Source organism: Sminthopsis crassicaudata, chromosome 1, assembly GCF_048593235.1.
Source record: "Sminthopsis crassicaudata isolate SCR6 chromosome 1, ASM4859323v1, whole genome shotgun sequence".
In the NCBI taxonomy this organism is placed as follows: domain Eukaryota; kingdom Metazoa; phylum Chordata; class Mammalia; order Dasyuromorphia; family Dasyuridae; genus Sminthopsis; species Sminthopsis crassicaudata.
In genome coordinates this window covers 626120659-626147258 of record NC_133617.1, presented here as the reverse complement: position 1 = coordinate 626147258, position 26600 = coordinate 626120659, and the positions used below count along the sequence as shown (strand labels likewise).

The 26600-nt window shown below is 35.5% G+C and overlaps 1 protein-coding gene across 6 annotated transcripts in view; it reads right to left on the bottom strand.

Annotated features, from left to right (window-relative positions):
• Window positions 1-26600, bottom strand: part of PRLR (prolactin receptor) — a 380151-nt gene that overhangs the window by 58701 nt on the left and 294850 nt on the right. For 5 of the 6 annotated variants that reach the window (XM_074282692.1, XM_074282695.1, XM_074282693.1 and 2 more), the window contains one exon: window positions 14568-14632. The gene's annotated coding sequence lies outside the window, so the exon portion shown is untranslated. Of the gene's footprint in view, window positions 1-14567; window positions 14633-24458; window positions 24746-26600 lie in introns of those variants that run through there. The other variant, XM_074282697.1, reaches the window with a different exon arrangement.

Sequence of the window (26600 nt, the reverse complement as noted above, 5' to 3'; positions counted from 1 at the left end):
AAATAGAACTAAATGTGACTTTCAGATCTAAGAAGGAGTTAAAAAGTATCTTATTAATCACTTGATGTACATCAAGTTATAGGTATAGGGCTCCACCTACAAATAATTTAAGTTGCTCTTTCACTACCACCCCCATTTTCTCAATTTATCTTTTTATTTTGTTTTATTTTATTTTTTACTTCTTCCCTAAAGTTCAGTTGCTAAAACCTTACTAATCATTCTCTACTCCTTTGGATAAAGAGCTATGTTTCTAATATTTCTGACTAGCACATCAGTTTTTTTTAATGTTTTCACAAAATATAATATGTTAAAAGCTGAAATAAAGGAAAATGTTTGCAACTTTGAATGAAACTAAAATTCACACTAAACATGTGGAGATGAGTCCTTTAGAGGCTACCAACAGACTTTGATCTAATTAGATGTGTAGTGTGGAGTGGGGAGTAAGAATGGTATGATAGCAGAGCCTTATTCTTTAGAGTAACATTGAGCCAAACAATTCCCACAGCCTAGTAATATGTTGGAAAAAATAATGAAGCTGCCCCATTCCTTTGGAGCATATTGCTATTATCTTAGCCTTGTTTAAAATATCCTAGAGGAGGGGTGAGGGAAGAGTGAAGAGTCAAGATGATAGAGAAAAGGCAGAAACCTGCCTGAGCTCCCCCTAAATTCCTCTTATTGCCTTTAAATAATGCCATAAAACAATTACTGGAGCATAGAACCCATGAAAGGATCAGGTGAAATAATTTTCCAGACAAAGTTAATTTAGAAGGACAGCAGAAAAGATTAGTCACAACTGGGTGAGAGTGGAACACAGTCCATTGCAGGCTGCACTAGAACAACTCCAGCTCCAGCAAATCAAGAGTAAGCCTTAGGAGCCATTAAATGATTAACAGCTGCTTCCAAAACTTTCAGCCCACAGGTGGTAAGGGTGGGAGTTTCAAACGATGGATCACAAGGAACAGAGTCCTCTTTGCTGGTTCTGGGAGAAAAACTCTGTTATTTTGCCCATCCTCAGATCTGGGTCATAATCTGGGGTGGCAATCCTAGGGTGAAGAGAAGCACTAGCACACCAGAGCTTGTAGCCTCAATAGTGTGGGGACCCAACTCATAGTGTGAGTGCAGAAAAGTGCTTCTAGTCATTCACAGACAAACAGGCTAAGAGACTCGTAAACACACTCCTTAGATCATACCATCTTGGAAAAACTGAAAATTTACAGGTCCCCAGAATTATCTCTGAAAAGAGCTGAACAAAACCCTTGAAACTTGGGGCAGGGCATTTTCTACCCTGGAAGCAGAGCCTCACTTTAACAAAGGGTGAAAAGTCAAAACTGGGAAAACGAGTGATCAATAGGAAAAAAAAAATCTGGCCATAAAAAGTTACTATGATTATAAGGAAGATCAAAACACACATACTCAGAAGAAAATAACAAAAGTCAAACTCCAACATCTGAATCTTTCAAGAAAAACATGAATTATTCTCAAGTCATGAAAGATCTTAAAAAGGATTTTGGAAATTAATACATGTAGAAGAAAAATTGAGAAGAAAGAAATGAGATTGATGCAAGAAAATCATGAAAAAGATTTATCAGTTTGGCAAAGGAAATATCCATCCACACCCACACACAACTGAAGAAAATAACACCTCAAAAAACAGAATAGGCCAAATAACAAAAGAGGTACAAAAAGCCACTGAGGAGAAAAATGCCTTAAAAAGTAAAATTGGCCAAATGGAAAAAGAGGCACAAAAATCACTGAGGGGAAAAAAATCCTCAAAAAGTAGGATTGGCCAAATAGAAAAGTAATTATAAAAGCTCACTGAAGAAAATAATTCCTTAAAACTAAAATTAAAAAATGGAAACTGATGATTTTACAAGAAATCAAGAAACAATAAAACAAAACCAAAGGAATAAAAAAAAGACAATGTGAACTATCTCTTTGGAAAAACAACCATTTGGTAAACAGATCCAAGCAAATAATTTTAAAATTATGGGATTACTCGAAAATCATGATTAAAAAAAAAGCCTAGATGTCATCTTTCAAGAAATTATCAAGGAAAACTGATATTGTAGGACCTAAGAGTAAAATAGGAATTGAAAGATTCCACTGATTACCTCTCAAAACAGATCCCAAAATGAAAACTCTCTATATAATATATAGTATATGTATATATATACTATATACTATACATATACATTCTATAATATAATATATAGGGCATATTATAGTCAAATTCCAGCACTACCAGGTCAAGGAGAAAATACTGGGAAGCAGCCAGAAAGAAACAATTCAAGTATTTTTGGAGCCAAATAATAAAAGATCTAGCAGCTTCTACATTTAAGGATCAGGATGATATTCTGAAGGGCAAAGGAGCTAGGATTACAACTAAGAATCAATTACCTAGCAAAACTAAGCACAATTTTTAGAGGGAAAAATGGATATTTAAGAAAACAGAGGACTTTCAAGAATTCTTGATGATAAGACTAGAGCTGAATAGAATATTTGACTTTCAAATACCATACTCAAGAGAAGCATTAAAAAGGTATACAGGAAAGAGAAATCACAAGGGTCTAAATAAGGTTAAACTGTTTATATTTGTATAAAGAAGATGATACTTTCTCATTATTAGGGAAGTGAGGAGGAATATATATATATATATATATATATATATATATATATATATATATATGTAAACAAAACACAAGTATGAGTTGATTATGAAGGGATGATAGCTAAAAAATACAACTGAGGGATATCCTGGGAGAAGGGAGAAAGGAGAGAAGAGTAGGGTAAATTATCTCATATAAAAGAGGTAAGAAAAAGCTTTTATAGTGGAGGGGAAGATGGAGGAGGTGGGGTAAATGAATGAACCTTACTCACATTAGAATTGGCTCAAAAAGGAAATAACAAATATACTCAATTGGGTATAAAAATCTATTTTTTCCTACAGGAAAGTAGGAGGGGATGACAGAGAGAGGGTGATGGAAGGGAGGGCAGAAGGGGAGGCAATAATCAGAAGCAAAGCACTTGAGGTTGGACAAGGTGAAAGGAGAGAGAATAAATAAGAAGAGAGGAATAGCATGGAGGGAAATACATTTAGGAACTATAATTGTGAAAAAAAATTGAAACAAGTTTTTCTGATAAAGTCCTCATTTCTCAAATGAGAACTGAGTCAAATTTATAAAAATAAGAGCCATTGCCAATTGATTAATGCTCAAAAGATATGAACAGTTTTCAAATGAAGTAATCAAAGCCATCAACAGCCATGTGAAAAAAATGCTCTCACCATTGGATTGGAGAAATTCAAATTAAAACAATTCTGAAGTACTATCTCATACCTTTTAGATAGACTAAAAGAACAGAAAGAGAAAATGACAAATTATAGAGGGTATATGGAAAAAATGAAACATTCATACATTTTTGGTATAATAGTGAATTGATTCAAACAGGACTATAAAAACATGTATACCCTTTGACCTAGCAATACCATTACTAGGTCTGTATTCAAAAAGAAATACAAAAGGAAACTGTCCTATATGTACAAAAATATTTATAGCAGCTCCTTTCTGGTGGCAAAGAATTGGAAATTTCGGATATGCCCATTATTTGGGGAATGGCTCCATAAATTGTGCTATTCTTAACAATACAATGATCCAAGACAATTCAGAAAGACTTATGAAAAATGCTATCCTTCCTCAGAGAAAGAACTGATTGTTTCTGAACACAGACTGATGTATGCTTTTAAAAAACTTTAAAATTTCTTGACAGTTTTTTTCTTTCACACCATGATTAATATGGAAATTTGTTTTGCATGACTATACACATATAATCTACATGGAATTGCTAGCCTTCTCAATGAAGAGGGTGTGGAAGGAGTAAGGAAGAGAATTTGGAACTCAGATATTTTAAAAATTAATGTCAAAAATTGTTTTTACATTTTTTGGGGAAAAACAAAATACTAAATAAATTTAACAAAGTAAAACACCTTGAGGACTGTGACCCATTATTTCACATTTAATTTATGATGAGCTTAAAACCCTATTTCTCAGGAAGACTGATTCTTAGGGAAAGAAAATTCTCAGAGAAGGAAGGGTTGGACCTATCTGACTAGGAAAAGGTTTAATAAGTAATAACTTCTACCAGCTGCTTAATGCTACAATGTTACCTGTTCAGTGGAGATCTGAATATTGTACTTGTTTCCTTCTAGTCCTGGGATAGATCAGCTTCTCTGTTGTACGTGTGTGTGTGTGTGTATATGTGTGTGTGTGTGTGTGCAGCAGTGGGGAAAGGTGAGGATGGTGGAGGAAATTCAAAGAAAAACAGCCAAGATGGGCTGATGGGCCCAAGGGGAAATAAGGCAGATGAAAGCTAAGATACTATACTGGCTGTTGAGTGGATAACTTCCGGAAAATCCTTTTACCTCCTTACCTCTATCCTTTTTCTCAGTACAAACACATCTTGTATACTCCCAGTTCAGTTCCCTTTCCCACTCAAGCACAGTGTGTTCTTTCGAACTGGTTCTGGCATTCAAAAACATCTCAACCTACTTATCTAGGAAGATAATTGCTTCTCTTTTTCAAGTACTGGCTAAAACCCACTCTTTTTCTTTCTTTCTCTTTCTCTCCTCAGAAGCCCTTAATGCAGAACACCCCGCCCCCCATCTAATAGAAGATGTACTGGTCAGGGTCTTAAGGATAAAATAAAGTATATGCTTTGAAAAGATCTGGGACTTCTTCAGGTTGAGTGTTCCTTCTACTGAGACAAATAGTAGCTTCTTTTAGGAGTGAGAAGCCATCTCCACACGGGTCATCCTGTACCAGAACAATTTGCATTCAAAGCCTTTCCAGCTTCTCAGGAATAGCCTTTATCTATGTGCTTTGGAAGCACTTTTAAAGAATTCAGGTGCTGATAAACTCCACGAGGGAGAAGAATAAAACTTGTAGTCAGACTTATTGGCACTTGTGCCTCCCACACAACATTTCATCTACCAGAGGTACTAGAAAGACAATTCCTTCTTGCCTGTGCCTGATGAAATCCCTAATGACCTTCAAAATTTGGACCAAGGGCCATATCCTGCACCAGGCCTTCCATCTCTCAGCTACTTATATCTCTTTCCTTAACCTAGGATTCAATTAATAAAAGTTATTGAATTGAACTAAATTTTCACAATTTGCTATTTGTCTCTGTTGTCTTTTCTTCTTCTTCTTCTTTTTTGCTAAGGCAATTGGGGTTAAGTGACTTGCCCAGGATCACATAGCTAAGAAGTATTAAGTGTCTGAGGCCAGATTTGAACTCAGGTCCTCCTGACCTCAGGGCTGGTGCTCTATCCACTACACCAGCTAGTTGCTCCTCAGAACAACCACTTTCATATTCTCATATTCACTTGTATAAAGATCTTTTTTTGTTTTGTTTTTACATATATGTCATTTTGTGTTTCAAAAGTCTTAGTGTAGTTTTAAGTTATTAAAGCAATGAAAGCTTAAAAATGCTCTGAGACTTTGGGGCATACATCTTATCCATAAGCTGGAGTATCTAAATACTGCTGAAAGGTCCTACTACTCAGTGCTCTCTCCCAACTGACTTTTCCTTAGTGCCTGAGTTGCACAGTTGATGAACCTAGTTGACTGACTTAATCAAATCTATACTTCCCAAAACACATCCCACTACACTTTAGTCAACCAATAGACTTTTAGCCTTGACTTAAAAATCTGTAATGAGGAGCAACAGACTAGCTTATTCCCCTTGGAAATATTTATTGTTGTTAGGTTTTTTTAATAAGAAGACTAAAATTGTCCCTTTGTAACTTCTATCCATTTGTTAAAGACCTTGGCTTAAAAGGGCTAAGGTATCTCACTGCATCCAGGGACATATACAGTTGTTCTAATCTATATCTTGACACTATTCCCAGTTGGTTTTGAAGGAGAAAGTGAAGCTGGAGACTTTGCACAGCCCACCCTTATTTAAATTCAACTCACTTCTATGTCATGATATCACCTCCCTGTTGTCACGGTCCTCTTTGAGAATTAAGAATAAACAATAACAATCTCTCCCACAATATTATTGCTTGTCTGATGTAAGTTTTAGGTAAAAGTAGAATTTTATTTATGAATGCTTAGATGGTACAATGAAAACACTTAACAGTGAACATCATAAGGCTCTCTATTTCTCAATCCTAATACTTTTATCTGTTTGTCTCAATTAAATTCAACAATCATTATTAAGGACCTAAAGTATACCAGGTATTTTATACACACACACACACACACACACACACACACACACACACACACACACACACACACAACTAAAATGGTCTCTGTCCTAAAATAACTTTGTATTTTATTAGGAGGTGAGGATAGGAACAACATAAACACAGAGAAGTAAAAATAAATAAAATTTCTATATGAATATATACACATATATGTATATATAGCCTGGACTTGTGGTTTTACTGATATAGGGATGTCTTAAAAGAACAAATTCCCCCTATTAATGTAGATCAGGAGCTTCTCTGCAATTTAAAATCTTAGTCACTTAGAATACCGAGAAGTCAGTCATATAGTAAATATAGTCTGAAGTGGGACTTGACCAAGATCCTTCTGACTCTGAGGCTAACTTTATTATGTTATGATGCCTACATAAAATATATACAAAAGAGAAAAATTAATTCTAGGATTGGGCAAAGCACTAATAGATGGGGGATCAGGAAAAGCCTTATGTCAGAGGTAGAGCAGGGATAATTTATATTGGGATTTATCAGAAAACCTAAAATTAAATCAGTCACTCCTCTTACTCTCTCTCTCTCTTGCCTGATCCCTCCTCTCTTTTCCTCTCTCTCTCCCAAATTCTCTCTCTTTCTTTTATACACACACATATAAACTATGCAAACACACACACATACATATATACATATATGATTTATGCCAAGTGCAAGAAAGGAAATTTTCTTTATACTATATCTGTACCAAGAATATTAAGTACTTCCCACAAAAATAGTTTCAAATTATAAATAGTCCACAATTCTTGGATTGACTGTCAAAGCAGAAGAGGCACTTAGCCTAAAATGAATTGGATGTCCAAATAGTTGATCAAGCTGAGGATTTTCAGAATCATCTAAATAATGACAAAAACTGACTGTATATTGTGGGTCATCCACTTATGTCTGAGCCAATGTTGGGAGAGGCAGCTGAAGTATCCTCCCTGGTGGCTATCCCACAGGAAGAGCAGAGTCAACAGATTTCCTTGTAAACAGGGTTATAAGCTCCGTTGCTTCTCTCCTCCATTTTCAGGATATGAGCATTTGTCTAGAACAAGGATACTCAGAAACCAGAGCAATTTTCAGAGAAAATTCATATCCTGAATGAACAATACCTGCTAGGTTCTAGCCCCCGCGTGGCTTCCCTCCCATCCTCTTAGTCTCAGTCTTCAGTGAGTCATTTTGTAAAGAAGGACACTGCCATGAAGGACTCAGCAGGTGGCATTGGACTCAAACTGAATTCAGGTCCCTGTGTGGTATTAATGGATATGACTGAGGGACTGAAAGACTTATAGAGACCAATCTCCTTACTGGTTGTATTTCTTTTCAGTACTGTTACTGTTTGAAACTCTTTACAGTCATTAAAAAATAAAATGAAACAAAGTAAAACAAACAAAAAAACCCCTGGATGCAGGCACAATTTCAAGGGAAGTAACTGTACTTTGACAATCACAAAATTCTCTATGGTTTCATAAAGTTGCAGCTGTGATCACTTTGTTCTAAGTGGTCCTTTTTGAATAACACACAGCTAATAAATACCTGTCCTGGCCATCATGGTGAAGGCTTTGCTTCAGTGAGAATCATTTCATCTCAGAGTGGAAAAAAAAAAAGACCTTGAGGTTAATTTGCCCATTCTATACCTGAGCTAGAATGCCTCCATATGGCATTTTTGATAAATGGACATCCAGCCTATATTTGAGAACTTTGAATGATAGAGACTTTATTATTCCCGGAGGTGGCCCATAACACTTTGGGACACCCTTGGGTGTTAGGGAGTTTTTCCTTAGAGTGAGCCAAAATCTATGTTTCAGTACCTTCCACCCATGGGCTCTAGTTCTTCCCCTTGAGGCCAAGTAAAACAAATGTAATCCAACTGCCACAGAGAGAACAACACAATCATTCTTGTGTTTGAGGAGTGCTTTGGAGACCTGTTGTATTGGAGCTTTATACGCAACAGTTCCCTCTCTCTCTATCCTATGCTGTGCAGTTCCTGTTTTATGGAGGAAATATGCCTGTGGCATTAATCTATTGAGGTCTCAGTGCCAGTTTAAAGTACCAATTTGGATATAAAGTCGTCTGATTGGGGCATGAGTTTATATGCTTTAAAAGGCTAGCTCTAGGCAAAATTGAAGAGTAGGTAAAGTTTTCCTTTAATCAAAAAATCAACAAGCACTTATTAAGGCTGACTGTGTCCAACATTATGCTAAGTGCTGAATATACAAACACAATAATACAAGAAATTCTTCCCTCAAGGACCATCATGGAAGATAACATGTACAGAAATAAGTATGTATAAAGGTATATAAAACTAATAGAAGGTAATTTTGGGAGGGAAGGCACAAGGACCTGGGAGGGAAGAGGGCATTAGGAAATTTTCAGGTAAAAAAAGTAGTGATTAAGCTGAGAGTTGAAGGAAACAAGAGATTCTCAGAGCTGAACTTCAAGAAGGAGTATACCAGCCATGGGGAATGAGGAAAACCAGTGCAAAGTCATGAAGATAGAAAGGAAGAGTATTATATGTCAGAGACAACAAAAAAGACAATTTTAGCATCGTCTTCCTTTCCCTTCTGATGCCTGGGTCATCGTGCAGCCTTCTTTGTGCTCAGGATTCCCTACCTCCAGCAACTCATTCAGGTATCTTTAGCTTGGGCAGTATCCCATGCTCTAGAACTCTGTCCTCCCTTCCAATTCTACCAAAATTCACCTATCCTATAATTCATTACATAAATGTTTTTACCCTGAAACATCCTTTTTATATCTGACTGAGAAGGTAGTATGATATTTCAGGCAGTTAACCAACAAATATTTATCAAATAGTACTGCTATATGTTAACCAGTAAATATACAAAGACCAAGAATGAAATAGTCTTTGTTTATCAAAGAACTTTCACTCCATAGGACATAATAGAAGGAACAGAAGATCTAGAGTAGGAGTTCTTGACCTTTCTTTGGTTCATAGAACTCTTTGACAGTCTGGTGAATTCTATTGATCCCTTCTCAGAATAATGCTCAGAAAATTTTACACAGTCCTGGGTATATAGTATATAAAATAGGTATACAAACCAAACATTTATCGATAAGTCATAATTTTTCAATCCCCATATTCAGTTATAAGACCCCATATATGGTCTTAAACACAGTTTTGACCTTAAGGTCCCTTCCAGATCTCAGTCTATGATGGTATGTAGAATGGAGAAATCATGATGTTATAAAAGGGCCAAGATAGAAGGAACCTTAAAGATCATCATTCTAATACAATTTGTTCATTTGACAGATGAGTAAACTCAGACCCAAACAGTACAAGATCGCATAAGTAATAAGAGATAGAGCGGGGCTGGCACATCAAACCTGAACTCTATGACATAGAAAGAAAAAGAGTTATGGGGTCATGAGTGATTTGGATAGAGAGAAAGGCTGAGAAATAGAGATTGGCAACACTACATAGGGGGCCTTAGGGTTCTGCCCTTGGGCATGGGTGCCAGTTATTCCTGTACTTCTACTACATCTTCATTTCATTATTTTTGCTGCTATTATCCTTTGACTATGGATCTATTATTATCATTGGATTGTTTAGCAGAGTTAGCCCTCAGGACCAGGAAATTAGTCATCAAAGGCCTTAAGATAACTGTATGATATACCACTTAGGTCTGGGTCCTGGCCATGTCTTACACTTTTCTTTCCCCTTTCATTTTCTTTTAATACCTTTCCAAGGTGGCCCTTATATTGACTTCTTAAAGGTAATTTTAAATGGTTGGCTGGTTTCCCATCCTACCCTCACCCTGTACTACTCTGGACTTTTGTTTAACTCTGGAATCTAGTTGGATTTGTTTCTCTTGGAAGGTCGCATGGCTAAATTCAATAGCCTGAGTTTCAGTAACCATCATGCCACCAGAATTGCCCCTGAAAAGTGAAGCTCAGCCTTGGAGGTGGGGGAACGGAGTGCAGGCCAATGAAAGCAGCCTGATGGCAGAAGGAAATGACTGACCTGGAATTGGGTGAGCTGATTCCAACATCATGTGATGGCTGGTATCCATTAAAAGGTACTCAGTCTCTGACCTGAACCTTTCAGATACTCATACAAGACCATAATGAAGAGATAGGAGAGATTTAAAAAATTCTCTCCATCTTCATCTCTGTCTCACTGGCCTCCCTATCTCCCTTCAAGTCCCAGCTAAAATCCCATTTTCCACAAGAAGCCTTTCTCAATCCTCTTTCATTGTAGTGCCTTTCCTCTGCTGATTATTTTCAAATTATCCTGCATAGGTCTTGCTTGTACATAATTGTATAACTGTTTGCACACTGTCTTCCCCATTAGAATGGGAGCTCCTTAAGACTGGGGACCATCTTCTTTGTATACCCGGTGAGTGCTTAGAGCATTCCTTGGCACAAGGTAGGTGCTTAATAAATGCTTGTTAACTACCTGAAAAAGTAATTTAGTCCTTTTTCCTTGTGTTACAGATGAAGAAAGTGACCCATTAATGTTAAATGACCTGTTCAAGGTCATATAGATTTTTAAATGGCAGAGCTGGGATTTGTTTTTACCATTGATTCCCTCACTCTGTACTTGCAGTCCTACTTTCTTGAAACCTTTATAAAGCACTCGATAAACATTCTGAACTAAGTCAATGGCAACATCATTGGTGGAACCACTTGAAGACAACTCAATGAGCCCATTACAAAGGGATTCTTTGTTTTTAGAAACATTTACCTTTATATAATGAGCTCCACTATACTTTAATCTTCAGAGGTCTGTGGTTTCCTCATCATACTTACTCCCTCTGTCACACAATTTACCATTCCTTCAGGACTTGGTAAACTTAGAAAGTTATTGTGGCCAAACAAAATCATCCTTCTTTGGCCAGCCTGATGATGAGCCTCTCAAATTTTACTTAAGCTTGTTCCCCGATGACAGAATTAGATTCTGTGGTTTTCACATTCTAAGCCTTTATAAGTTGGAAGTACTTAACCAAAGCTTGTGCTCCACTCTCAGAGCTTTCAAAAATCTTCTATTTCTGAGGAAAAAGTGGTCCTTTTCCTTGACAAGGTCAACCTCCCTTTTTGTACCTCTGATTCAATCCTCTATGGAGTTTGCCCACACCTCAGTCCATTTCTTGCTGTCTTTCATTGTCATCTTCTTGTTCAGTTATTTCCTTCCTGTCAACTACAAGCTGAATGTCTCCTCATTGAATGTCCATAGGCAACTCAAACTCAAGTTCCAAATGATATTAATTATTTTCCTAACTTAAACATATCCCTTCTTCACCACCATCTTTCCACTCACCCATGTCTTAGAGTAATTGCTAACTTTTTTCTCTCTTTTACATGCTATATTGAACTTTTTTTTAACTAAGTTTTTACTTGTTTCTGCCTCCATATCTCTTGTGTTTATTTATTTTTCTCTACCCACACAGCTGACACTTTATCATTCCTGGTCTTAACTAGGCTTAATAGTCTTTTAATGTATTTCTTTGCATCTAGTTTCTTCTTTTTCTGATTTCTCCTGTATATGTATGTGTTCTTGTGTGTATACACACATATTGTTTATATATAGTCTTTTGCATCTTGTCTTCTCCATTAGATTGTGAGCCTCTTTGGTGAAAGGAGTATCTATTTATTTTCTTTCTATTGCCAATGTCTTACATAGTGTTAGGTGCATGGAAGATGACTAATACATACTTGTTAAATTGAATCCAGGTCACTTTTATACTATGATGAAACATTGGGAAGGGTATTTGATATCACTATAGGGATCATATTATGGATGATATGTCAACTCAAAAATTATTTTTAAATATAATACTATCAAATTTGACTTATTCTATCTTCTTTTTGGATCTGATCTTTGTAAAATCCTGAATCAAAATAAAAAAAATCAATTTAAAAATATGGGATGAGTGAATGGTGGCTGTAAAAGTATTTGGGTATTTCACTACCTACCAGCTGAATAGGAATCAGTTGAATGCCACTACAGCCTTTAAAGCTAAATTATTCCAGGCTATGCTGAGAGACAACCCAAACAATGAGTTGATAAGTCCATTTCTCTCCTTTTCAAGCTCTTAGTCTCTGGAGTTCTGTGTACTAAAGTAGGCACCTGATTTTAACAAAGAAATAGGCTGGAATGTGCTTCATAGTCTGTGAAGCAGTGACAATGACTTCATTGCTTTTGCTTGAACAAAACATTTGTCTCCGGGTACAGAGCAATTTCCCTGGCTGCTCTTCACCCTTGAGATATTCCCTCTCCCCTTATCTCTATTTCCTAGTCTCCTTCAAGTCCCATCTAAAATTCTACCTTCTATAGGAAACCTTTTTTAATCTCTTAATTCTAATGACTTTCCTTTTTTTGAATTATTTCTAATATATTCGGTGTGTAACTTGATTATACACAATTGTGTTGTTTTGTTCATGTTCTTTTCAAGCTGAGTTTTGATGGCCATTTCTCAGGGATGTTACAGTAGGGAATATTTGTCAAATATTGCTTGGATCAGATAGCTTTTGAGCTTCTTTCTGACTTTTAGTGTTAAATCCTTTGAAAATAGAATTCTACTTTTCACACCATATTTTAGGAACATACCTATTGTATAAAGACTGACATAAAATTACAGCTTTCATCATTATTCAGCTCTCTAATTTTCACTTTTCATTCAAGCAAATAATGTTGGACATTGGGCAATAAAAAGGGGAAGTACAGAAAGGGAATAAAAGGCAGAAGTAATGTCTGGTTCATCAATTTCATGATTACTGTTTCAGGATCCAGATATTGTGCTCTAGGAAGGTGCTATTTTCTCTTCTAAGCCAAGTTTAATAACCCTGAGGATCTCATCCTATATTTCAGACAACATGTAATATCTTTCCAAATGTTCAGTTAAAATTTTGCCTGTCTTAGCTCACTGAGATTTAGTGATCTGAAAAAGAGATGTTGCTACTTAGCTTCAAGATAACATGGGGGCCAAGACCCAGGAAGGTTACTCAGGATTTAGTTCTGAATGCCCACATGGAAAATCACCACCAGAAATGATTTAGTTGGAATCCATGGATCCCTGTAGAGACTCAAAGGGCTTCAAGAAACTTTGGAATTTATTGTGGCTGTACCTTTCCTTAACTTTGACTCCCTGATCTGACTCACTTCTCTCTACTTTTTCCATGATTTCCCAATGAAAGGGCTTTATGTTATATATATATATATATATATATATATATATATATATATATACACACACACTATATATATATATATGTATATATAATTATTATTATTATTATTCCATGATCAAAAGTTACAAATTTCATTTTACTGTATAATACATGGGAAAGCTATGGGTTTCAATTTCTCTAACTATAAAATGAGAATAACACCAGACTTCTAGTTCACCTCCTAGCTAACTAGGAGAGGAATATAAAGAGGCTTTATACTTTATAAAGTATAAAAAGTATGAAGATGTGTATGTCAACACATCTATCTTAGGGAATAGTGGAATTTTTCAGCATCTGCTCTGAACTTCTCCTTTGTTCCTACTACTTTCTTTTTTGTATTATAAATTTATATTATATATAATATCAGTACCTCACCTTCTTCCTTCTCTATTCCCCTCTTCTAGGAATGTAAGCTCCTTTAAGACAGCAGCAATTATCTCCCTCTCCCTCCCCTCTTCTTTTTCTTTCCTCTCTCTCTCCCCTCCTCCTTTCTCTCTCTCTGGCTCTGGCTCTGTCTCTCTCTCTCTCCCTCTCTCTTAATTGAGAAATTTGCCATTTAGATATGGACTGTGTGGGAATTGGCTTGGTTTGACTTTGCATATTTGTTACAAGAATTTTGGTTTTGTTTGTTTTAATTGGGTGAGGAAGGAGGTAGAGAGAAAGTAGATTTTCACTGATGGAAAAAATAAAATTGAAGTTAAAAACTGCAAATGTTTGTTGAACATATGACCACTTGAATGTGTCTTAGAGAGTTGTTGCTCAGGTATAGATTGGATGGAATGGCCTCTTATCCCCTTTTTATTTTGAAAGTCTGTGTTTCTATTATTTTATGAATTGAAGTGGGAGGCAAAGAGGAAATCACAAGCAGCAATAGCAGAGATTTACTGGAAGTTGCCCTAGAGAGAGGTAGGAGGACATTTTGAAGCCCAGATAAAGAGTACACAGATCAGACTTTCTGAGGTGGAACAGACTGTGAAAACTGTGGATACCCCAGAGAATTGCAAGAAGAGGAATAGAATATGTTTTGGGGACTATAAATAAACATCAGTAATCATGATATTGCCAATCTCTAGCTTGGATAGAAATGACAGAAGTGGGTAGGGAAGAATATCATACACTTTACCTTTTGGGTTGACCTGTGTAGCATTCTTGGTGTTTTCCTCCATGAACAGGAGATCATTCGGTTATCTGTAAAAAGGAAAGGATTTATTTTAACACAGTCAGAAAGCTTTTGCATCAGTTACTTTCATATTGGTTTGTTTTTGTAGCATTGAGGAGTGAGGTAGGCAAATCATGGTTTTTCCAAGATCTTCTACTCATGCGTGTTCCTTGAGCACTAGAACTGTGTTTTATTTTATTTTGTTTTTGTTATTCTTTTTAAAGGCATTTTTATTTAAAATTTTAAGTTCCAAATTCTATGCCTCCCTCCTTCTGTACCCTTCTCCCTTAAGCACAGTAAACAATCAGATATCTTTCTATATCACTCTTTTTTGTGTAAGAAAATTCATATAAAAGAAAAAAACTAAAAAAAGAAAATGAAAAATAGCATGCTTCAGTCTATTCAAGCAAAATCAGTTATTTTTTTTTCTGGAGAGAGTATGCTTCATTGTTAGTCCTTTGGGTTTGTCTTGCTGAGAATAGCTAAGTCATTCACAGTTCTTCATTGAACAATATTGTTGCTGTGTACAATATTCTCTTAGTTACAAAAACTATTTTTTGTCTTTGTATTTTTAGTTTCTTTTAAAACTTTTCAATTTTATTTTTCCAATTACAAGTAAAGACAGTTTTCAACATTCATTTTTGTAGGATTTTGAGTTCTGAATTTTTTCTCCTTTCCTCTCCTCCCTCCCCCCAAGATAGTGAGCAGCTGGATATAGATTATACATGTATGATCATTTGAAACATTTCCATATTATTCATATAGTGAAAGAAAAATAAAAACAAAAGGGAAAAACCATGATTTAAAAAAAGTGAACAAAAAAGGTGAAAACAGTAAGCTTTGATTCACATTCAATCTTCATGGTTCTCTTTCCTCAATGCAAATGGCCTTTTTCATTCCAAGATGATTGGAATTATTTTGAATCACTTTGCTGAGAAGATCTAAATCTATCATAGTTGATCATCACATAATCTTGTTATTACTGTGTATAATGTTCTCCTGGTTCTTTTCACTTCACTCTGCATCAGTTCATGTAAATCTTTCCAGGGTTTTTAAAAATTCATTCTGCTTATTCTTTCTATATGGAACAATAATATTCCATTACATTCATATTCTATAACTTACTCATCATGTCTTATAGAACAATAATATTCCATTACATTCGTATACCATAACTTATTTAGTCATTCTCCAATGAATGGGCATCTACTCAATTTCCAGTTCCTTGCCACTACAAAAAGAATTGCTATAAATATTTTTGCACCTATTCCTTTTTTTATGATCTCTTTGGTGTATCTTCAGTTTTTAACACACTATCTAAAGTGTGCTTAACAGAAAGCACTTAGTAGATGTTTGTTGAAAAAAGTTATAGTTTAACAATACTCTTCTTGCTGAATAGATTTGAAAGAAATTTGGTTTTGGGAGTCTATAATAAATTAATTGGCCAGATTAAGTTTGGATTTAAAGCAGAACAAAGGGTGTATCATTTTAGAAGAGAACTCTGAGTTGACACAACTGTATTATCATATATCTTTCTTGGTAAAACCTTTTCCATAGGTTGGGGAAGAAACTGAATCTGGAGCTGACCTTTGGAAATTCTGGGTATTGGATTACTTCAACTGCTCTCAGCTTCTTCCTCTAGGGAATTTTTAATCTTTTTATTCACTGAATAGTTATCTATTCATTGCTTTTTTTTGAGTTTATCTTTTTTCAAGTTCTTAAAAAGTGATTAATATGTGCCCTAATACTAACACTTTCCACTCCAGGTCTTTTCTTGTCCTTCCAATGGGTAATGCCTATTCCCCAAATTCTTTTGTATATTGTTTATTTTTATTTGAGTACATGTTATTTCCAATGCAAACATTCCAATAGCGACAGTACAATGCACGCAATGCTTTAAGGTTCATAAAGTATGAGTTGCTCTCTCACAATATTGTAAACTCCGAATTAGCTAGTATATTAAAATGCCTAGGAAATTTAAGTTTTTTTTTTTTTTTTACCAACAAATTATTTATTATGGTTATTACATAGCACAAATAATGTTGTTTCAGTTTTACAGGTGAGGAAAGAAGCTCAGAAAACATTAAAAGCCTTGCTATGGATCAATGCTCACCTCTTTTCTTAACTTCCCTCTTTTGGTAGAGAACACTACCACTAACACTAATTACTCAGGATCATCTTGGAGTCTTCTTCCCCCCTTCTTTTTCAACTGTCCCCTACATCTCCTCAGGTACTATATATGCTTTGTCTACTCTACTGCCTCTCTCTGGGATCTCTCCATTCCCTTCTTTCCATATACAGGGGACTACTCTGATTCAGACCCTCATTGACTTTTGGCTAAACTATTAATAATAGTAATAGCCATTTAAGTAGCTTCTCTGACTTAAGTCTTTTCTCTCTCTCATTTATCTTCAGCTGCCACATTGATATTTCTAACCTGAAAGTCTGATAATGACCTTGTCCTATTCTAGAAACTTCCTCTTCCCTTTAGGATGAAATACTTCATATGCTATATGTACAATGCTAAAATACTTCATAATTTGGATCTGACTTACTTTTATAAGCTTATTTTTTACAAAGATTTCTATACACTAAGTGGTCCAGCCAAACCAACCTACTTATTGTTCCCCATTCATTTTCCATCTCCTTGTCTGCATATAGATTTTTCTTTAAAATAATAGCTTTTTATTTTCAAAACACAAAGATAGTTTTCAACATCTACCCTTGCAAAGCCTTATGTTCCAAATTTTTCTCCTTCCTTCCCCCCGCTCCCTTCCCTAAAGAACAAGTAATTCAATATATGTTAAAAATGTGCAATTCCTCTATACATATTTTCACATTTATCATCTGCATATAGATTTGATCTTCAGTGCCTGGAATGTATACACTCCTTATATCTGACCTTTAGAATTCTGGGCTTCTTTCAAGGCACAGCTTTTTACTGCACATTTCTATGCTAGATTTTTCCCTGTCCTTCCAAATTCTTTTGCATATTGTTTATATTTATCTGTTTCCCATTTTCTTTGTATATTATTTATATCTATCTGAGTGCATGTTATTTCCAAAGTAAACTCCTTGATGGGAGGGATTATTTGATTTTTGCTTCTTTTGTTAGCATAGTACTGGCACATAATAAGCACCTAATTATAGTTGTTGATTTGAATGAAGGTATCAGAACTGAGATTCAAACCAAGGTCTTTTTCTGAATCAAAGTTCAGTGTTTTAGCAACCATGAAAATATACTCATACCTAGAAATACCATTTTTTTCCCAGTTTGCATTTAAATGTGTCTAAAACTGTTTATTTAATAAGTCGGCACCAGGACATTGTAGCTGTACATGGTTGTCCTTAAACATGCATTTGGAATCCACAGAACTTTTAAACTGTGAGTCCTTAAACATGACACTTGTTCCCTTAGCAAATTCATTAACTAGGATTATTTTAACTTTCTGTTTAAGCTGGGTTCCCCATGCACTTATTAATAAACAGCTTAACACTTAGTTATACACTAGCTTGATCTTGATCCTCCCAATAGATTTTTGAATTGAGGGCAAAGAGAGGGTCTTTTGTTTCTTTGTATCCTTTATATCAGAGGGTCCCAGACATTCTGCTTGATTCTAGACAGAACACTCTGGAGTGGAGCCTGAACCAGATTAAGATGGTTCAGTTTTAATTAAAATAAAATTTAAAAAATGCAATTTGAAGATCTCTAACTAAATAATGTTTATACAATAGAATATAGATAATGCTAAGCTATGGTTTTCTAAGTCATATGTGGCTAAAGAGTTGACATATTTAAATGTCAAGCCACTTCTTCCAACTTAATTAATTCCTACAGGAATCTACTAAGAAGATTTGAGAATCCCATGCTATTATTAATTTCAGCCCCAAACTCCTCCATCCTTAGTGATATACATCATTTGATTTTGAGTCTATGGCATTTCTGATCGATCATTCTTGACAAATATACTGCATGGGAAATTCTTTGGAGGGGATAGTTGAAATCAAAGATGAAACAGGGAACTGAAAACCCTAAAATTACTGAGCATAACCAACATTCACAGAGCACTTTAAGATTTGCAAATCACTTTGTACACATTATCTCATTTGATCTTCACAGTACTCCAGAGAGGTTGGGACTATTATCATTCTTGTTTTATAGGATTTTCTATTTTAAGCCATTTGCTCTTGGTCACATAGCTAATTAGCATCCATGTTAGGATTCACACATAGATCTCTCCTAAGACTGCAAGTGTCCCTTTCATTACATGACATGGTTATTTAATTAGTTAGTTGATTAAAAGTAACTGTTGAGCTTCCATTGGGATGGTGGCTTTTGCTTTTCAAAGTGCAATTTTGTATTTATTGTAAAAGAGCAGAGTAGGGAATAAACATTTATATAGCACCTACTATATGTCAGGTATTGTGCTAAATACTTTACAAATATTATCTTATTTGATCCTTACAATAATTCTGGGGAGTAGATGGTATTATTCTTCCATTATTCAGTTGAGAAAACTGAGGGAGAGGTTAAATTACTTTCTCAGAGTTATACAGCTCAGCCAGTAAATGTCTGAAGCCAGTTTGGTTTCAGATCTTCCTCGTTCAGGATGGAGCTCTGTTTACTGTACCTCCTAGCTACATAATTCTCTATACTACAAGTTAGCATTTTATGTCTTTTGGGATTAGTTTTTTTTAGTTATAAAATAGTCTCTGTGGTTTCTTCTAGCTTCATCATTCTAGAGTTCTCTGGTCTTCTCAGTAGTAAGAAGAGGCAGGTAGGGCATTTTTTAGAAAGGCAAAACACTGAATAGGAAGAGTCAGGACTAGATTCTAGTTATCATAAATCTCCAATACCTCAGTATACTTTTGGCTCAGTATACAATTGCCTGAAAATTGCCATTCATCACTGGGGCAAGGATCTTGTTTGTACTCTCCAAATGGGAAAAGGGCTTTCATTATATGGCTCTCCATAAATCATGGCCTATCTCCATATTTACCTAATAACACTTGATTCAGAGGTAAAAGAAATATATTCCGGATCACATAATGTGATGAGAATCTTCTCAGACTAAATTTTCCATGCTTGGCTGCAGATAGCACTGATCAAATGGTGAGATTGTTCTGGTCTGTTGCTATAGACAGGCCTATTGGTCACCAAAGGACGCCTATGGTTGTTGGTTTTGGGCAGCATTAGCCAATTATAATGCCAAAATGACTTTAGCCAATGGTCCTGACTTTGTGGTTATGCTGGCTTTGCTGCCATGAATTCAGTTCTACTTCATAACAGAGGTCAGGAGACATGGCAATAGAACTTTACTTGTTTAAAAGAAAACTTTTCTCTTAAGAAAAGAGCTGTCCATGATTCTTAAGGGTTTTTTCCTAAATAATTCCCAATTGATTGCAATAGCAAGTAATTTCTTTAAAGCTACCTTAACCTTGACCCTCAAATCCTCATAAAATAGCTTCAATAAAGGCATTTGATTAAGCATATGAGGTGACTAATGCAGTAAGAAAGTAAAATAACATAGTTTAATTAAAATTGATTACTAAGCCCTCAGTAATCTGAAGCCAAGAATACCTTTCAACATGTAAAAGTGGAAAACAGAATAGTTGCTGGTTTTAGTATCCAAGGTTCAAGGCTAATTAATATATCAAGTTCAAAATAGTTATATTCCAAGAACAATAAGAAAATATAGTTAATCTTCCAGATAGTTGGCTGGCTAGGAGTCTAATTATAAATGATTGTAACTTATAGAAGATAAACATTTATCTAAATAAAGTAAAAACAATCACAAAATATAGACAAATATCGAAGTTTAAAGCTTCTGTTAAATTAGTTATATCCTTTCTGTATCTAAGTTAGGCATCTTCTAAAAGTTAGATATACTTGTTCTTAGACTGACAACTGGTCTTGCTCATTCTCTTTTGAGAAAGCAATTACTATCTATCAATGCTCAGCAAATGAATAGAAGGAACTCATGATGATGACCAATTCTGTTCTCTAAAAACTTAATGTCCTGTATATTTGCCTATTTAATAGCAAGTATAAACATTGGAAACAACTGAGCCTGGCAGATTGATTCTTTTTTAGTTCTTCAAAGCTAGTTTAAAAACACACATTATGCCTGCCTTGGATGTGCTATCAAGAGAGCTAAAACCTAACATTAAAAACATCTTAAAGTCTCTCCAGGTTTACAACATACTAATTTTCTGATTGATGAAAATTAGCCAATTCAGTCTTTAAGTTGAGATAACAGTTACAATTTCTGTAGGCCCCTGAGGAAGTGAGAATATTCTATTCACAGTCAGATGACAAATGATTTTATTTTAATATTCCTCAATCTTCTCATTTATTTTATTAGCTTTGTTTTTCACATACTTTTTTCCTTTTTCTTTTCTTTCTTTCTTTTTTGGAATTAGTTCTGGTCACATGTCAAATAAAGGGGAAAGTCAAGATCAATTCCTAATGTGTACCAAATAACTGAATTTCTGATCTATTGGCCAGAATTTGTTAACCTATTGTTATGACTCTATCCCAATACCTTGTACAGTGGTGCTTCTAAAAATCATCAAACTAATTTAATCAAAGAACACCTCAAGGCTTGGAATAAATTGGCCAAACCCAGATCCCTAAGCCAATATTTCTTTCTTTTCTTTTTAAATTTTTTTTCTTTTTTTTTTTTTTTTTTTTTTTTTTGGAGACAATCATGGTTAAGTGAATTGCCCAGGGTCACACAGCTAGTGTGTATGAAGCAACATTTATTTCTTTAAAGAATATTTCTAGGACACAGAGTTGGTGGAAATGTCAAGAAAAATGAAAGTTATTTTCATATAGAAACCTGCCACCCAAATTAAAAGATTAATTAAATATTTAATACTTTTTAATTAATTACAACAAGGAATTATCAATATCTTAGCCAATGACTGTGCTAGATCCTCAGAATACAAAGGGAAAAATAAAGCAGTCTTTGCCCTCTGTGAGTTTATTACATTCTACTGGATGGAAACCTCAGAGAAGTGAATACGTACATGTACACACACATATATGTATGTGCATGTACCCAATATACATATATGTATATAAATATGGGTATGTGTATATATGTCACCTAGCACAGTGCCTGGCACATAAAAAGCATTATATAATTGTTAGATGATATTATTATTATTATTTTATGTGCATTAAGAGGGCCATGACATCTACATTTTCCCATAAAAGCTTTATTCATAGAGAATGTAGACCCAGATTTCTCAGAACACAGTAGGGGAAACACTGCTTGAAAACACTTTTAGGTTCACATTTAGGCAAGATTGGAACAGGTTTTGCTACCCTGAGTAGTGCTGACTAAATGTTAGCCCCAGGACATATTCCATGACCCACATTGCCATCCTTCCAATTCTTTTCCCCTTTTCTACTGCCCTGCTGTTCTCCACCCCATGAAATCATACTTGAATACTCTTAATGAAAGACCTGAATGAAAAGCCATGAGTCAATAAGGATGCTGAAGCAGGGGGGCGTGGTCCTTTGATTAGAAGTTTCATTCAGTAGAAACCCCTGCATATTAGCTCTAGGGATCTATGTTCTCTACCTTGCCTGCCTCTCTAAATTGCTCTTCTTTGGAAATTTAGAGACTATATTTTTGTCCTTTTCATGATAATAATGATGATAATAATAATAATAATAATAATAATAACATCAAGAACAATAATAACTCAGCTTTCCATGGTTATTTAAGATTTGCCAAAGTGCTTTCTTTACAATTACTCTTTGAGGTAGGTACATGAATACTCTTAATCAGACATCTGAATGAGAAGCCATGCATTAGTAAGGATGCTGAAGCTGTGGGGCATGGTACTTTGATAAGAAGTTTCATTCAATGGAAACTCTACATATGAGCTGTGGAGATCTATATTTTTTATCCTGCTTGCTTTTCTAAACTGCTCTTTGGAAATTTAAAAATTACATTCTTGATACACTTGTCATAACAACAACAACAACAACTTTTTTTTTTTTTAATGGCAATTTAAGATTTACAAAGGGCTTTCTTCACAATGGCCCTTTGAGATAGGCAATACAAGTATGCTTGATTCTTCCCTTTAAAAATCACTGAAATTAAGGCTTGAGCAAGGCAAATAATTTGCTTAGTTGCACAGGCTATTAAGCATGGAATCAAGATTCAAATTCAGATCTCTCCGATTACAAGTCCAACCATCTTTCTACTAAGGGCTAACTTCCTGACTAGAGTCCAGTTTCATGGCTTCTCTATAATCATTCTGATTTTCTTTCTTCTACATTTTGGAGTAGCTAATCAACAAGAGGGCAGAACCATGCCAGGGAAGGGAGAAAGTTCTGATCTTTGTACTTTTAAAAGAAACTAGAAGAAGAATGTTTTGAAAACTAAAAAAAGTATTACATAAGTGCTAAGTATTATTATTATTATTATCATTATTCATCTAACCAGTAATTGTGAGAATAATACAAATTGTTACATTGCCAACAATATCCCATCATTAGCTTCACCATTTGGGTAAATAATAATAAATGACATTCTTTCCCTCCTTTCTCTTTCTTCTTTCCCTTTCCTTCACTGCTCCACAAATCCTTTTCTATCTTCATTTTATTCTTTTCCTTCTCTTTTTTTCCCAAATAAGTCTGGTTTGACCATCTTATGCTTACTTTCTTAGATTCCTATTCACTAAATACTTGACAATATATATTTCTGATGTGCTCCTTAATAACTCCCTATAGCTTCAGAGTGCCATGAACAATCCCTCCAAAGCTGTTCCTACTTTGTCTCATTTGCCTTTGTCTCATTGTGACAGAGAAGTATAGATGGTCCTGGATCAGAGTGTGGATATATGCATGTCATGTCATCCTGCTTTGAAGGAAGCCATGGCCAATTGTCAATAAATAAATTTATTGTGAGAGCCAAAAAGTTAATAGATAATATTTATTCATTTTCTGATCATATATCTTACTTTTTTATTGAACAAAAACTATGTGGTAACCAGACTGAAATCTGGAAACCAAGCAAATATAGAGATCTCAGACTTATGAAGATCAGTTTTACTAATCAGAAGGTCATTTTTTTTATGTAGCTAATGAAGAAAGACCTTTCAACTAAAATCACAGTACAGATCCTGAACTTAGAGAGTGATTCTCATTCTTGACTCAACTTTTATGCATCTCATCTGTCATTTACTCATCAAATTAAGTGCCCAAAGATTTATTACAGCATCACAGAACCCCAGAATTGAGTAATATTTGTCTTTAGCCCTGGAGAGTCAAAGAGGAATGACATGAAGGTAATAGAACCTGGGCTGTGGTCATTGAGAGATGTGAGGGTTTGGGAGTTCAATTTATTTCAGGCAAGGACAGGACAATTTGGAACAGGTTGCCTAGAAATCATGGTAGATTTCCAGGCAACTTGACCATAGTTGAAGCCTCTTGTCTTTTGAAGGTAAAAGTGACTCTTATAGAAAATCAATAAGATGTACCTCCATTTTCTAGTCATAGATGGATAGCCTAAAAGAACCTAAAAAGCTATCAGTTAAGAAACAAAAAAAATCCTTATTTTATAGAATTGGCACTGAAGATTGGTGGCTTGACAGTCACACAACTAGTAAATATTCGAGACAAGAACAAGTTCAGTGCCCTTACACAAAAATATTAGTTCCTCCTTTCCTCCCACTCCTTACCGTGTTTTTTACCCATCCAAACATGACTTTGGGTCAGAAAAGTAAGAGTCATCCAAAATGCAAGGGATGGAGGTTGGGGCTGGATTCTTCATATAAATATATTTCTATCACCCCTCCTGAAGAAATTCTTCCCAATGAGGGCCTGGCACTCACCCAGAAAGATGCTGGACCTGAGATCCAGGGAAATGTTGCTCAATTTCCAGTCAGGGCACACATATGGCGATTTCCCCTGGGACAGACAGTAAGCCCAGGGCAGCTGTGCCACCTGTGTTCTAGCCTGGGCTCAAAAGGATTTGCCAGGTTCTTTGTCTGTGCCTGGTGAGGCTCGTGCTTGGCTCTGAACATTGTCAGTGGCCAGTTTTTTGCAGCTCTAATGAGTAGCGACGTGTTTGCTGATTATCCCTTGGCAAGCTGACTCTTCAGGCAGACTAATATTTGCCTTGTGATATAGAAGACCTTCTCTTAAAAAAACAAAACAAAAGCACATATGTACACTTCATCTTTTCTCAGCTGCTAAACCACATCCATGGAGGGTGGGGTGTAGTTTGTGGTTGTAGGGGCTGTTTGTAAGTTTTGTTTAGTGTTTTATTTTGCAGTTCACCTGAAACAAGAAAACAACCAGATTGGAAACAGATGTGCTTTCAGTAGAGCAGAAACCATGGGACAGAGGAGCAGGTGTGGGGAGATGAGCCGAGGAGTCCCTATTCCTTGCTTAGTGAGTGTCATGTATGATGATCATCTGTTTTTACTTGACCCTTGGCTCCACATTTGCCGGGGAATTCAACACCTTATTAGGCTGCATGCGGCTGTTTCTCCTCCCTCACTGCCCTTGGCTAGTATTATATGTCTCTTTGAAGGGGTGGGGGCAGAAAGTCAGCACTAGTGATGTAGAGTCCTTAATGCTTTTCCCTATCAAATTCAAGGGAATACATTTGAATCTCCAAAGTTCTGTAGGGTGAGAAGTCTGGTTATTATATCAAAGGAGGGCAGCTAGGTGGTGCATTGGATAGAGCACCAGCCCTGAAGTCAGGAGGACCCCAGTTCAAATGTGGCCTCAGACACATAACTGTGTGACCCTGGGCAAGTCACTTAAACCCAATTGTCTCAAAAAAAATGTCAAGGGAAAGTTAATGGGGCTTTCTTCAATTCAATGTAGGTGGTGGATTTAACACTTGACATATCCTTTTTTCAGCATATGATGTGGTGAGTAATCTCATTCCTATTCTTGTTCCCCTTCCAATCCACATATACTCTTCATGCATTGTAGCAAATGAGAAATACTTTCCTGATTCTTATAAGTGTAAAGAACAGAATAATTAATAGAAAGAACTGGGATTTCAGTGAGCTCCTAAGGTCACTACAAAATGAAACACTTTCTACCTTCTAGCTGTATCTGCTTTGGAATGATGGTTGAACTCTTGAAACCTGTAGAGTATTACAGAATAAAGTGACCAGAATGAGGGAAAGTTCTTAGAGTCATGGCCCAGGAGGATTGGTTGGAATTAGTGATGTTTAGCCCCATGAAGAGAAAATATGTACGGGGTTAAGGAGAGAAGCATAATAATGAATCTTAAGTATTTGAAAGTATTTGAAATACCAACAGGGAATTCAACTTTTTTTCTGGTTGGCTCAAGAACGGAGAAGTGGGTGATGGAAGTTTCAGGGAGACAGATTTCAGTTTAATAATAAGGGAACATTTTCTAATAGCTATCTACAATAAGAATGAGCCAACTTGAGAAGAAATTTTTCCTCATTGGAGAGTTTTGCTTGAAGGCTAAATGACCATTTGTTGGGGATGGAAGGGCAAGTATTTTAGAGGCTGCTCTTATTTGAGTGAAGATTGAGTTAGATATATGGATTTTGGTTACTTCCAAAACTAAGATTCTGTGATGCTGTGCCTGAGTATTCAAGAGAGGACCAATTTTTCCCCCCAACTTACTTGGGTCATACCAAGGATTTGATTGGTAGTTTATAAAAAAGGCTTTGTTTAAAAATGGTGGCAACTTAAAAATATTTTGAATTGATTTAGTTTAGCATAGTATAGCTGATAACAGTCTGGATCAGAAGTCAGAAACAATTGGGTTAAAAAAATTACACCTCTTACAAATCATTCTGCTTTTTAGGAGCTCAGTTAATTATCCCAAGATAAGTTACAGAAAAATTGTCAATCTATATAGGGGAAGAACTTCCACATAAAGAAGTTGTTCACATTAGTGAGATGATGTGTGTATATACACACATATATGCATTTTTGTGTATGTATATATTTGCATAGATGTATATGACATATATAAT